The 14805-nt window shown below is 42.3% G+C and overlaps 1 long non-coding RNA gene across 2 annotated transcripts in view; it reads right to left on the bottom strand.

The window, feature by feature from the left end:
- LOC112946411 overlaps positions 1-14805 on the bottom strand; it is a 198107-nt gene that overhangs the window by 113869 nt on the left and 69433 nt on the right. For both annotated transcript variants that reach the window (XR_003249235.1, XR_003249236.1), the window contains exon 3: positions 6626-6704. This is a non-coding gene — a long non-coding RNA (uncharacterized LOC112946411). The remainder of the gene's footprint in view (positions 1-6625; positions 6705-14805) is intronic.

Here is a 14805-nt window from a genome sequence, read left to right as displayed (position 1 = left end):
ATCCCTAGATACCTGCAGTATATGCCAATCTTGAACAGAAGAGACAACTTTGCAAATATGGACCCATACTCTTCTGCTTATTGTTTAATTAACACTGGATTAAAAAAACAGATGATTCACACTTGTGTAAATGAGAACAAATTTGATAGACCACTTGCAGTAATATTTTTCGTATTACCTCTAGTAAAGCTTACGAAAAATTAAATGCTGACATTTTAGTTGCAACTGAGCACAGCATTTAGGGAGCTGCTTGGCTTTCAGCACCAGAAGCAGTATCCTATCTTCAGTATCTCCACAGACATGTTCAGAATTAACCAGGTAACTTAGCTGAACCGGATTTATCTGGTATAATATCCTTCCACAAGTTATGCTCATAGCAAAGTTTACGTTTGCATAGAGAAACATTTAATTTTATTGAAAAGACAGTGTTTATTTGGTTTCTTTCACGTGTAAACTTCTTCAGCCTAAGAATACTTTTCTTCCACCTCTCTTCATCATTGCCATTTTCAGACAGTTTTACACGTGTGCTTCACCCCTCTGGATTCCTTCACCTGTCAGACATGGCAAGGCCTCTGCAGAGGCGCTTGGCTCCCTCACAGCTGCACAAAGCTGTCCTGGCAAAGCCACCAAGGGGAGATGCCTCCAAGCCAATGTCACTTCTTTTGACCCAAAACCATTCTGAAAACGGCATGAGCGAGCTGAGCACAGAGCCATTTTTGTTCGCGCAGGCCGCATTGCTGGGGGTGATTTTGCTGAGGTTGGGATGTCGGGAGTCTTGTGCTTCTCACATTCCTTTCTGCCAGGAAGCCTTCAAACCGATCACACTTTTTTGCTCCTACTATTGCAAATCTGCTACAAAGAGCATCCGCCTTTCAGTGCCCTATGGGGAATACAGCAAAAACTGCTGCACCCTGCGGAGATCCTCACAATGATCAGCGCGTCTTTAGCCCTCAGATAGGGCTGGAAATCACCAGCGGCACCACAAATCCGTTACCATCTCAATGCCGATACACAACTTCATTCCCATTAATCTGTCTCCCACTCATTCACACGCTGAGTACAACCCTGCTTCATTCTACAGATTATATCCATGTTGCTCCAGACAAAGGTCACTTCATAGTTACAGTTCTTCAATTGAATAAAAGCTTTTGATGGAGCAAATCATTGGCTCTCGCTGTTCAAACTCACACAAAACAATACAAATAATGCTGCCCTTTCTTTCAGTATTCCCTTTCTACCTCACTACTCATTACTAAAGCTTTTCTTTTCACAACAAAATGAGGCACTTTGCACTTGCTTTAGTCATATAAATTAGTTATAGCACTTCAGAGATGGGTTGCCAATCTGCGCTGCAAACCGAGATCCTATGTTATTTTGAGACTAAAATTAGCCCCTTCAGCTCAGTTTTGCTGGCTCTAGCCATCCCTACAACTCTTCCCTCTTTGCACTGCAAAGCTTAAAACCTGAAGGACCCAGAACCTCTGTCTTCTGGGTCCACCTACTTCAGTCTGACGCCGGCATGACACACTTAGCTCTTCTACAGCAGCACCAGCAAACGTGGTTGTGCCCTCGCACACACGTGTACTGAGTGAAAAAGAGGGCGGAGAAGGGCAAGTTATTGAAATCGACTCATCATCCAGTCCTCCTGGCACCAAAAATCCAACACTACACATGTTGTGTACAGCATCCTTCCTGTAGGTAGTGAGAGGAGTCAGTCAGCACGAGACATAACACTTTTGAACCTAATTTTGCCAATAATTATAACTTCTTTAAAATGGAAGAGTAAAATATAGTCAGTCCTAATACAGTCCTAATGTCAAGTACGCTTATGCAAAACTGTAGCAAATTCAGTGCTCCTTTATTTAGCACCGAAGGTCATAACGAGAACTGAAGCCAAAAGCTGAGGGCAGACAAATTCTAATCAGAGCAAATATTTAACAGCAAGTTAAACAGTGAAACAAAGTGTCAGGAACTCGCATTTCTTGATGTCTCCAAATGAAAACCTTTCTAGAAGAAACGCTTCAGTGTAAGCCAAGCCATTGGCGGGTGTGCAGGGGGGTGTCAGAAGGAAATGTCTGTTGCTATACAGGAGGCCAGTTTAGATGACCTGCTGATTTCTCCCATTTGTAAACCCCACGAAAGTCAAAATAATGATTGCTCAAAAGCAAGCCCTACCTCACTACTACGTTTTACATTTTCAGTACTTCTGAGTTACTTCAGTGAATAGCAATGTTAATCACTGGGTAAAAAGCCCTCAGCAAAATGCCCCAAAGGGCCTTCCCAGCTGGCAAGCAGCCACCATGTTTCCCATCTTCTGAAGGAAGTACCATCTCTGGGTAACAGTGGGCATTTACTTGGAAGAGATGGAAAGCCAGCTGAGCCATGGCCAGACAAGTGGCCAGTTGCTAATGGGCAGGCTCTGTTACCAGACTGCCTTTCTGCCACAGAATACATTTCCTTCTGAAGTTAGACTTCAGAAGATCATTCACAGAATACTACATAGGCTTGACATCATCTTATTCAGCCTATCTTTTTTTTCAGCGTAAGTGCACACGCGTGGCTGAGTCACATCTTCTTATTTAGCTGACCTAACCCAGTACGTGCTATATTCTGTGTCACTGGAACAGCAACCAGGCCAGAACAGCCCACAATTTGCTCTGACCAATATACCACTAACAGGATTGCCAGCTAATCATTAACAGCAGTCCTTATTGCTAGAGAAGGAGTGTGAATCAGAAGGAAACCAAGCAGGTTTTCCAGGCCCAAATGGTATTTATATTGTTGTCAATGGGAAAAAATAATCTTATGACTTATACCCTTAGTCAAATACATCTAGAGATTTTGTTGTTGTTGTTATTCTTCTTTCTAAAGGAAATGCTTAATTTACTTTAACAACCATACTGATTTTTGGAAGCAACAGCAAGTCCTGAGACAGAATACACATGTAGAGAGTAAAGCTTCTAATATTTTGAGGTTTCAGATTTAGCCGGCTCTGTTTAAGCACAGTAGGTCTACAAAACAGAGATCTCCTTTCAGATTTTTTAATCACGCTTCAGGTTCATCATAGTCACACCGTGGCAGTATATTGTATAGCAGACACTGTATAGGAATGTGAAAGCAACTGAGGTTTTCTCGGGTCCGCGCTTGTCTCCCTCCACAGCACACACCGTACTGAAGAAATGGAAAGAAGAGACAAGAAGGCTGACTTGGCTTGCTAAACCTCTGACTGGTCACTCTTGTTTTCTAATCATCACGTTTCATTTCTCTAGACTGAAAGCTGGAATGAAGGAATGAGTGAATAATTGGATTCTTTTCATCCTCAAACACTTCACGTTTACAAAAGCAGAGAGATTTGTCTCTGTGGTGCCCTTGGACAGCCTAGAGCTCTTCTCTGACAATATAAGAGAAGCAGTTCTTGCTTCACCAGGGTCTCCTCTGAACACTTTGGTGCTTGCGCTGGGGCCATGAGATGCAAAGATACCAGGGAAACAGAGCAGCGATTTACACTGACAAAGAGGATTTTGATACACTCCTCCAAATGGGGCAGCATTACCATCTTAATAGCCTTTTGCTCTCAGCTCTCCTTTCCTGAGGACGCTGGAGGTTTTTGCGAATGGAGAGCAGTTCCGCTTCCCATTTTAAGCGCAACAATAGCAGAAGGGCTCCTTAAACTGCATCAAATAGCAGCCTGTGAAATCCCTAACTAGCTGCACTGCCTCTCCTGCCGTTTTATTATCCTCCAGCCCAGGGAACAAAAGAGGGGGGAGCTCCTCCTCATTTTTAGCCTATTCCACACACCCTAATCCCTCAGAGGTGGCAATGGAAATTGCTTGTGGAACTGTTAAATCACACTTTCACTTTGCCTTTCATTCCCCATTCACCCGCACCAATCAAGGAGTTTCCAGGCACATTTTCCGATATCAATTTGTTTACGGCCTATCGGTTAATGGTCCCGGGATGGGACCCCCTGCGTAAGAAGAAAGGGCAGTGGGCCCTTCATCCAGCTGCTGCTCCCCCCCCCCCCCGTTCCCACAGGCATGCGCTTGTTCTCACCAGCCGCCCGCGCGGTGCTCACCGCCTGACACCCACTGAAGGCCCCAACAAAGCCTCAATGGCGGAGCGGCCTCTGCCATCAGACTGTGCGGCAGATCCACTGGGTAGCACTATAAAGATGCCCTCGGACAGCGACACTCCCCCTCTAGCTAAAGCTCGGCCTTAGTGACACAGCTCCTCGCATCCAGCCCCTCTGGAAGGAGGCCGCCGCCTCGGGCCCGGCCTCTGGGGCAGGAGGAGCCAGGGCCGCTTTCCATTACGCGTCTCCTTCTTGGAGTTGTGACTCCTGTCAGCATCTTAGCTGAGATCCGGCCACTTCCAGAGGCTGTGCTCACTTACACAAAAACAAAGTCATTGAAATGTTGGATATGAAAGCAGAGTATTTCTTTTACACAGCTTGGTGGGGCTCTCACTTGGACAAGTGCTGAGTCTTGGACTTGGACAAGACTTGTGATGCTCCGTCAGGATTCCAGCAGCAGGGCCTTAATGCTGCACCACGGCTTTGCCAACACCGGCAGACTCAAACCAGAATACTTAAACCCACCCTGCAAAGTGACTGAAATGCCAATTACAGCTTCTAATTAAGCTCCATGGACTTTTAAGGTTCGGACACTGCTGTCTGACTCCTGACTAGAAGATTACCTGCCACGTGGAGTAGTAGCCGGGGGCACATGACTGGGGAAACACACCCTTGTTTCCTACCCAACTTGAATAAAAATAGCTAAAAATGAAATAAATATTAGAAAATAATGGTGTAGTCAAAAAAAGAGAAAGGACTTATGCAAAGAGGAGTTTCAATGTGCTTTTTAAATGTACAAATAATGCCTGATGGTGAGCTACAGTGCTTACTTAAATAAATCTGAACACGATTTTAGCAAAATATTGGATGCTGATTCAAACTGCCATGCTAGAAATGTACAGATAATGGGAAAAGAGCCATACCCCTACTGCCATACCTTTCATAATGCAATCAAACAGTCTTTTATCAAAGGGCCCTACTCCATCATCATTATACCTTACTTGGCCAATTTGTTCTTCAAAGCCAGGGCTCGGTCCTTAGAAAGCTGCACTCTTGGCTCACAGAAAGGCAAACAAAGGTCCTCCCCAAAGCCTTTCCAAAGAGGGAAACCCCCTTTCCCAAAGTCTTGTTATATTAGTGCCTGGGGTCAGAGCAGGAAATTGGTCTACTTTGTTTAGAACAGTGAAAAACAAGTCTGTAACTCAGAAGATCCTTAAGATAGGAAAGTAGCTTGTGTTTTGCTGAATGCTAGATTCAAATAACGCCAGATCTAGGGCAAATCTTGCAAGCCATCTCAGTGTAAACTAATAAAAATTGTTTCTAGTTTCTATAGCCTGTTTGAAGTTAGTGGTACCAAATGAACCAAACTGAACTCCCCAAATGCCATGTAAGCACATCCTAGGTAAAGTTTCTAGAAACTGAGAGAACACCTAGTGGACCTCAAGTCATCATCATAGAGCTATATTAAAGGCAAGCCAAAATGCACGCCAAAATGTTTTCGTTCCCTTTCTTTTGTTTTCTTACATTATGTATCACGACAGATCAAAGCATACCTAGTGATTAATAAATGTAAATATGTCATTGCTCTGGTACAGCATGTCTGTAGGTGAGAAAAGGGCAGATGGGAGAGAACTGTTTATGCACCTTAAAATAGCTGTAGTGCTTTATGGGAATCAGTGATTCTCAATCACTGGAATGTGAGAAAAAGGCATTAACTTTTTTTTTTCCTAATGCCAGGGCTGCATATCAGAGTGTGTCCTCCAAACAGCAAGTGGCAGGCACTGATTGGTCCTATTTAGTGTGCTAAATTGATGCAGCAACTGAGAGCCAGGCTGTATATTAATAGAGGTCAACTCAGCAAAACTGATTTATGGATATCTGTCAAAAAGTAAGTATGCTAGAGGAAGATTGATTGGAATAGATGGGGAAAGAAAGGAAGAGCTGCTCTTCCCTCTTGCTGTGGTTTGAAAGAAGGTATTTTATGGGATGGCCACAAGGAGCCCCAGGTCCCTGCCATCATGGTAGTAGCATCCAGCTTTCCAGCACACTATCCCATATCCTAGAGAATCTCAGGATTATTTAAGACCAGGTGGCATTCACATTAGAGTGATCAGAAAAATAGAGCAGAGATATTAATTTCCTGTGTTTTTATTGATGTCAAGCTATTGGGTAAAGAGGAACCATTTATTAGCACATGTTTTTAATGGTATTTTAAGACAGACATGTTTCTCCTGGAGAAATCTATCCCATAGGAGCAATGTTACCAGAATCATTCTGTATTACCTTGAATGCAAGCAGGGAGATTTGATTAATAATGTCAGGTTTTACTCTTAGATCCGTGGGAATATGCAACAGTGTAATTCAGTATAATTCAGGACAATACACAGAAAGCAGCAGAAAGCTGCCCTTGTCAACCAGATGGTTTGAATTTGTGGGTTTTTTTTTTTATGTAGGTATAAATAGCACCATTTTCAACAACACTCACTGTTATCTGCCTCCAGCCTGCTTAAAACACTAATTGCAAAGGCAAAATAATCAATGTTCTAGTCTTACCTTGAAGAACAAAGCCCGATTTCTCAATGGTGTAGTAGAAAGTGGAGAATGGAGCAACAGGGGATTTAGCAACCAGGATCTGCAAAGCAAACAAACAGTATGTAAGCACACATACCTACAGTACACTAAGCATTGCTCAGATCTGTGAAATAACTTTAGTTGATTCAATTTCCAGAAGCAGTAAAGCCACAGAAGAATAATATGGCAGTTATTGATCTAGCTCTGTCACTTCTGAGCAGTGGAGATCTTCTCACAAGCCTATATAGATCATGCTGCCATTTCAAAAGCCTTCACAGGTACTAAAAATTATACCACTGAAAACAGCATGCTCTGCCTGTCACATTACAGAATGCTATTAACAGAATGGCATTCTGTTAAGCCTAATCATTCCTGCTGGAAATCACAGAATGCTTGAGGTTGAAGGGGACCTCTGGAGATCATCTGGTCCAACCCTCCTGCTCAAGCTGGGTCACCAGCTTGCACATTTGCAAGGATTGTGAAGATGACTTTGGAATATCTCCAAGCGTGGAGACTCCACACCTCTCTGGGCTTTCCAGCAGGTCAGCCCCCAACCTGTACTGGTGCATAGGATTATTACCCCCTCGGTGCAGGACCGTGCCCTTCCATTTACTGAAGTTCATGAGGTTCCTCTCTTGCAGTCTCTCCAGCCTGTTGATGTCCCTCTGTATGGCAGGCAGCCCAGCTATCTGCTGTATCAGCCACTGCTCTCAAGTTTCTCTCATCTGCAAACTTGCTGAGGGTCCAGCACATCTGAGGGCCATTGCACATCTCTGTGTTTGAATTTCCAAAGGCTGGCCAGAGGCCACAGCTGCTGAGTCCAGGCTCTGGTGGCTCGCTCGCCCTCAGGCACATGCGAGCACAGATTGCTTAGAACCACAGACAGAAACAATCTTATTTTTAGAGATACATGGTGCGCCAATAGATCCTGCAGATTCCAAGTTAAAAATACTCATTATTCCCAAAGGGCAGGCCCTAACTCAGCAAAACACTATAGAAGGCATCAGCGTTGTTGCATTTGAATTCTGCTCAGATATGTCTGTTGTTTTCCTAGGAAAACAGCAACAGTTTTTATAAGGTTCAAAACTCTACACAGGCAAATGAGGAATTTCACGCTCATGAAAACCATTCAGACTTTACTGCAGACTCAGGTTAGACAATATTGAATCATTTCATACATACAGACACCTGGAACATTTATTCCCAAGTATAAGATGAACAACATTAAGCAGTCAAAGTTTGAATTTTGGAGTATACTTATGTAACAAGAGGATTTTGGCAGCAAATTACAACCGCACAAACCCACAGCGAGCTAAAAGCTTTACGGCTTTCACAATGAACACAAAAACAGTCTCCCTCCTTCTTCAGAGGGTAAACAACAACGCAAGGCACAGAAAGACCACAAATACAGCCAGGGAACACGAGTCCAGTCGCAAACGTCAATGTTTTCCTTTCAGTCATGTGGAGCTGGCAGAAGGGCCTCGGGATGTGCTGTAACCCCTGCGAAGGACTCGGCGCAGGGAAGCTGCAGCGCCAGCGCTTTCCCGCCCGGCACCGTAACCACCACTCCTGCTGCAAGCGGCTGCGCGGAGCGGGGAGCGCACGTCCCATCACACACACACTCCCGTCTGGGATGCGCCCCCGCAACGCCAGCATTCCTTCAGGCACAGCCGTCTCCGGACGGTTCAGCCCCTTGCACTGAGCTGCTGGGGGAGAGAGGCTGCAAGGAGAAAGGCGAGTGCCTCCTGGTGCCCGGCTCGCACGTGCTGCCTGCACCGCCTGAGAACCCTCTGCTGCGCCAGCGAGAGCATGAGGTGCAGGAACTGTGCAAATTCCCAGCTACAAGGGCTCCCAGAACAGCTGGATGTTTCCATCAGAAAGGCCTGAACTAAACCAGTTACAAATGTGATGTCTAAGGTCACATTCTTGGCATTCTGTACAGTGCTGAGCACATACATACTGATATACGCGTGTGCGCTAGGCACAGTTGTACGTGCAAAGGGCTGGACATCCAAATAGCTCTATGAACATTTTGTTACTGTGTTTTTATGTAGTTTCAACATGTGTATAACTAAATATAGCAATGAAAAAATAAAATAAATCACATCCTTTCAGCAGCACGTCACAGGGCCCCTCTGAAAGCTGTTCCACAGTTATGTCTGAGGCTCGGAGATTTATAGTGAAAATATATGGCCAGGATACTCAAAGGTATTGCTTATTTCAAATGTTTGCTTGCTGAGACAAATAACTTCTAAAGTATGATAGTGGTATATGAAAACAAGAAAGACTAAACAGGACTTTTTACAACACTACATTCTAAATTAACCTAATTCGGAAAAAAAAAAAAAAAGTGTTTAGATTTGTGTTCTAAGCCAAGATAGAAAATTGTGAAAGATGGCTGCAAACCATCTGCTGGGTGGAAGCACCAATGCAGACTTGGTTCTTATGCATATACAAGAAACTTTGCAAGCACAACAGGAAACACAGATCAAAAAAGAAGATGATGTTTCAGAGGTCCAAATGTGGAAAGATTACCAGAAGTCGAGTTAATGTTGATCTTGGAAAGTATACTAACAATATCAAAAAAGGAAGTAAGAATTGCAGCTACAATGGAATGAGACTGAGATAGCGATTAAACATAGTCTAGGTATGAGTGAAGAAATAATCAGTTTTCAACAAGCAGGAGGATGCTGAAAAAGAGGAAGAAAAGCAAGGCAGACAGTGGGAACAAGCATATGGATATAGAAATAACAACTGAAATGGAAATAAAACTCCCAAGAGCTTACTGTGGCAAGCAGAAAGCAGATAATCTCCATCCAAAAATGCTCAAAGAACCAGAATGTGAATTTAGGTCTGATAGCTAGGATTTGTCATACACCTACAAAGTAAAAGATAATGCAATATAACTGAAGAATAGCAAATGTAGCAGCCAAACGAAAGAGAAGGAAAATATATTTTATCTTATTTATTCATATGCCTCATATGTATTCATACATGTTTAACTACAGTTGCTGTTGCAATTTTAAATGAGTCCCAGCCAAAATCTGGAGAAATCAGCGTACAGAAAGGCTGATTATCTGAACGTGGATCGGAATTCTTTGTAAGGAGGCTAGATGTGGAACAAGCTGAAACAGGAACCTGCTTCCACAATCTTACTCTTTCAAACTGAGATTAAGAACATAGATTTGCAGTCCAACATAAAAGAGGGATTTCCTTGGTTTCCTTTTGGCTTTGTGAAGAGAAAAATGTATAATTCCACTAATCTTCCTGACATACATAAAGGAATTCATTCCTTTTTTTCCCACACAGGTAAGTGAGAAAACACACCTTTTATTATTCAATCAGGAAATTCGAGATGAAATCCTGGCCTGAACAGAAATTTTTCCAACTGACTTCAATACAGCCAGAATCTCACCAGGACGACTAAGATGAGCAAACAGAAATGGTCAAAAGCCAAGGAAGATAACAGGAGCTTCGAATAGTGAAATGCCTTTTTAAATACTGAAGTGAACAGAAAACAGACCCAGAAAAATGATAAAAAAAAAAACTTCACTGTCTTTCTGATTTGGACAACTCCTGAGCCTCTGGAATGGACTATAAAAAAGAGATGCAATTATTCTTACATTACTGTTCTACTAACGTGGGAATGATAGAGAGAGATGAGAAAAGTAAAAAAATCCAACCTATTTTAAGTTTTGCAAAGTCCCAACTCTACAAAATTGCCACTTCTTTCCTTCCTAGCATCACGTTTCACCTTAAGAGGTTTGTAATAATTATTTATTATTTGACAGCAAGATGGAATAAACATTAAACAACTGAAAAATGACTCCTGCCATGAGGCACTTTAAGCACACAAAGGTACTATGGAAGAGAAAATATATCACCTTGATGAAAAGTGAATAGAAATTGGATAGATGCCATTAGATTAGATAAAGCAAGATAAATGGGTGACAGGCAGAACAGTTGAGAAACAAAAGGCTTAGAGAGAATTGATGATGACAGCAGAAAAATTGTATATTAAAGTTTGTTTTTTTAATTAGGGAAGGCATTTTTATTAATACAGTTTATTGTGATGGGCTTTGTAGAAGACATGCATCACAGAAATTGATTGCAGAAGCCCAGCAGAAAATACTAATTATTGGGACAATGTCTCAGGTCAATAGTAAGGAATGTGATGAATTGTAAAATGTATTGCATGGAGTTTCAAATGTAATCTGATAATCAGAAATCAAGCCTGTGTCCTGTAAAAAAAAAGTAAAGATGATGAAGGAGACAGGTCCTAATATCAAATTAGTCATCAAAATGACAGCAAGATAAACTACCAAGAAATGAAATAACTAGGACAATTTTGAGTGAGTTATGAGTCCTCTGCTAGTAAAGAACTAAGTTTTCATAATAAAAAAGCTAGCGAGTTAGCTAGCTTTTTTAGTTTTAGTTTAGTTAGCTAGCTAACTAAATGAAAGTAACTATAGTAAAGTAACTAAACTAAATAACTAAAGATTTTTTTAAAGTGAAAAATCTGATAACAGCAGTATTAATAATTTAATATGTCATTCCCATTTAGACTAATAAGACAAGCAATTTTTACTCTTCCTCAGTTTTGCTGTGACTATTGCAAGGAAATCAAATGGCCAAGAGTCTCACAGTGGCCAAGGAACATGAGCAGAGCTACCTGATGCTTCTTTTGAAGCATGCCAGCTTCTTTCCTCAGCGAACAGATTGGTTTTTTTTCTTTTTAATTTCCCTTTGTGTTTTTTCCCTTATATTTCCTTTTCTGTTAGACTTATCTTTTGTACTCTCAAGGAATGGAACACACTGAAAGCAACTAAATACATCTATGCGTACTAAGGGCGGTAACACACAGCAAAACCCTACCTGCATTCAATGCGTATTTTGGAATTAAGATCTAACTTCCAAATACAGAAGATTTGTGGGAGGAATCTTTGGCTCTCACTACTACAGCTGCCCTTACTGTAAAGATGCTGGCTTGCTGGGAATTTTTGCTAATTTTATATTGCTGTTCCGCTGCAGTAAACAGTCATTGCTCACAGCGGGGAAGTTTCAGACAAACTCTACAATTATACTAGATTAGTGTGGAAAAGCATAACTAAGAATTTAGAGGGAAACCTACACTATCAACAGCGTCATTCAACAGGGAAAAGATCATCTCTAAAGGTTCAGTTAGCCTCACTTACTAATAAAATCAGTGCTAAGCTAAACAAAACCTTCCTGGTTGTTCCAAATGTCTGAGGTGGACACTCTCCATTCCAGAATTTCCCTTCTTATTGTAGATTAGAAAGGTTGTTTTCTCAGCTGCAGTAGAAACCCAGGAAAAAGCCAGTAAGAAAAACAACTAAGTTGATTTTGCATCAAATAACCCAGCAGACTGTGTAACTGTTGTTTTTTTTTTTTTTTTTTCCCCCTCCCTTCTGGTTCTTCTTGGGTGCTACCTGCTATTTTAAAACCCGAAACACAGGAATTTGATATATTTTAGCAATGAGAGTAGCAGTTCTTGCTTTGCAGATCATTGGCCTCCAAGCAGGAATCAGGATCCAGTTCCCAGAGCCTGCTCTTCTACCCAGCTCACCAGGCTGGGCTGCCTCCAGCCCCTCAGAAAGGTGCCTGGGGAGGCAATCAGCAATTCCCCAAGAGGTGCTAACACTGCACCCAGGCCTCCCAGCAGCCTCATACCAGCTGTTTCCTGCTCCCTCGTCACATAAAAACATCCTTCAGGGCAACAGGATGGCTTTCTACCAGGTGGGAAAATAATACATCTTGTTTTCTGCCAGGCCTTACCAAACACTGCTGTCTCTTTAGGCCTTGGAGCTCTCTCATAGACTTCAGTCCCACAGGCAGACTCCGTTTTATCTCAGGGGATACTTGTTCCCTAGCATAAGAACAATAAAGAAACAACCCTAATTCTTCACTCCAGTGTTCTGGTGAAATAAAGTAGCTTAGGTGTCCTGTGGCTACATCCTTAGCCTGCAGGAAATACTCATAAATAATTCACTGGTCCCCCACTAAGAATGGCTCTTGGAATAACAGGATTTTGATCCAGTATTTTACCTGATACTTCATCTGTAGAACTTCAAAAGCTTTGCAACAGTGGGGAAAAATATCCCCACTATGTATTTGAGTAAACTGAAGGTCAGAGATTAAACATCTTCCTAACGATTGTACGGCATGCATTGGGACTAAAGTCTGAATAAGACTTTACCAAATCACATTGTCTCCTCTCCCTTTTAAGAGGGTTAGTTTGACTTCCCCAGTGACTGGCAGTTTCATATGGAGATGTCTGCAATTGCTTCATTGCTCATCTCCTCCTCTGAACCCTGGCAAGGAGAAGTCCTCCATTTTCCCCTTTCTCAGTCTGAAGAAAGCAGCAGCTCTGTGTGCTATGTATCAGGTAGAGGCTTCTTCATGTTTTCCTTCACTGTCATTACGGAAGGCTGTGGACAAGGCAGGCTGTGCAGTGACCAGAAATGAAAGATGAGAAAGCAGCTGAGAGAAAGTGGATCTACAGAGTCCTCCTTGAGCCGAGCCAACCATGTGGACCCCGCACGTCCATACTCCCTGCTGGACTGAGAATGGACAAGGTCAAGAAGTCCTGAGTGCCGGGCAGCAACCAGGGAGAGATGGGGCTACAAAGGCAGCACGTTCCTGGGAGCAGCTGTGAAGCTCTGCTACTTTCCAGCATGTAAAATAACAAGTCACCATTTGGATTGTTTTCTTAGAAAAATATCATGCTTCATTTATGTCCTGCGCAGCACTTGAGAGATGTGGTTCCATAAAATCCACTTCTTTGAAAAGCTTTTCATCAAGACCAGGGTTAATGGGCCGCAAGTCAATAAAACTCTTTATAGGGCTATTTAAGTGTATTGGATCTCTCCTTCCCCCACAAGAAAATCGCGTCCAGAGGAAACTTTAGGCATGGGTTTCCTCTCTGCTATTTTATAGTAAAGTGGCAATGGCAGCTAGTGGCACTTTATGAGAAGCATTCCATAAATCCAAACCAATTAGTGCAGAAAAGAAGGCAAGCAGCGTTTGAGTGTGTAAGCCCTAAAATATGTCCCTTTAGCACACATTTGGAAACAACATCAAAATGAACAGACTCGAAAAGCAGTGAGCTATCCTGCTGTTGTCTCACCTCCAGAAGCCTAGCAGCATATGTATTTATTTTCCATTAGTGCAATGCATGTAAACTACATTAGATATGCAAATTCATATATTAAAAAAAAAAAAAAAAAAAAAACACTGCTAAGGCTGCAAAGTTAGGCAGTTGCTGAATCTCATCTTGAGGAAAATAAGGGGGAAAAATCTAGAGCACTTAGCACAGTTTTGCAGGGGAAACAGCAATAGTGAACAAGAGTTGGAGTAAGGAAAGTCATGAAGGACAAGCCTAAGGAAAATCATGTCAATTCAGCTAGGCATGAAGAAGTCAGCCAAATCTCTCACATTAACCAAAGTAAATAAAATACTCCCAGACAAATTCCGTCAGAATCTTTGATTCTAAGATTCAGGTGCCAGTGTTAATGGGAAGCAGGGATTCTGCCATAAAGCAAACTCTAGGAATCATGGAGCTATACAATACGAGCCAAACTTCAGATAAATCAAACACTTCTGCTTGCTTTTGTGTCCCACTGTTAACTTTTACAGTAAGGGTAACTCTGCTCTTTTGGGGAACCCTGGGAAGACAGCTTATCTGGCCTCACTGTGCTGCACTCTGACCTCAGGAGTGACTAATCAAGATGAATTGATTTTATGTTATTATATTTTTTACATGAAATCAATAAAGCTGCTTACATTTTTAAATTCTGACTAGCATTTATGCTAGGCATATGCTCCTCATTTACTCTTGGGCCTCTTGGCCTGCCTGCACTATTTACGATACAATAAAAGCTTACAGAAATACCAGGAATTGCTTACACAATTTGGAAGGATGGGACATGGTGGTCTTCCCCACAGTGACAGAGAAATGGCCGATGACTCGAGAGGAAGGGCAAGGAGATGGTGCTGTTGATTGCAGGAGAACACTGAAGTACAAGGAGGACCCTTTTCCACTGCTTTTGAATTGCCTTTTCTGAAGCAGCCACTTCATCCCAGGCAGGCCTGGTTTGCAGCAGGCAAGTGTTTCTTGGCTGCACACTTGATCATAAGAGGCC

The sequence above is a fragment of the Nothoprocta perdicaria genome, unplaced genomic scaffold (genome assembly GCF_003342845.1).
Source record: "Nothoprocta perdicaria isolate Ctin4 unplaced genomic scaffold, notPer1 scaffold_204, whole genome shotgun sequence".
Lineage (NCBI taxonomy): Eukaryota > Metazoa > Chordata > Aves > Tinamiformes > Tinamidae > Nothoprocta > Nothoprocta perdicaria.
This window is presented reverse-complemented; position numbering and strand designations above follow the sequence as displayed.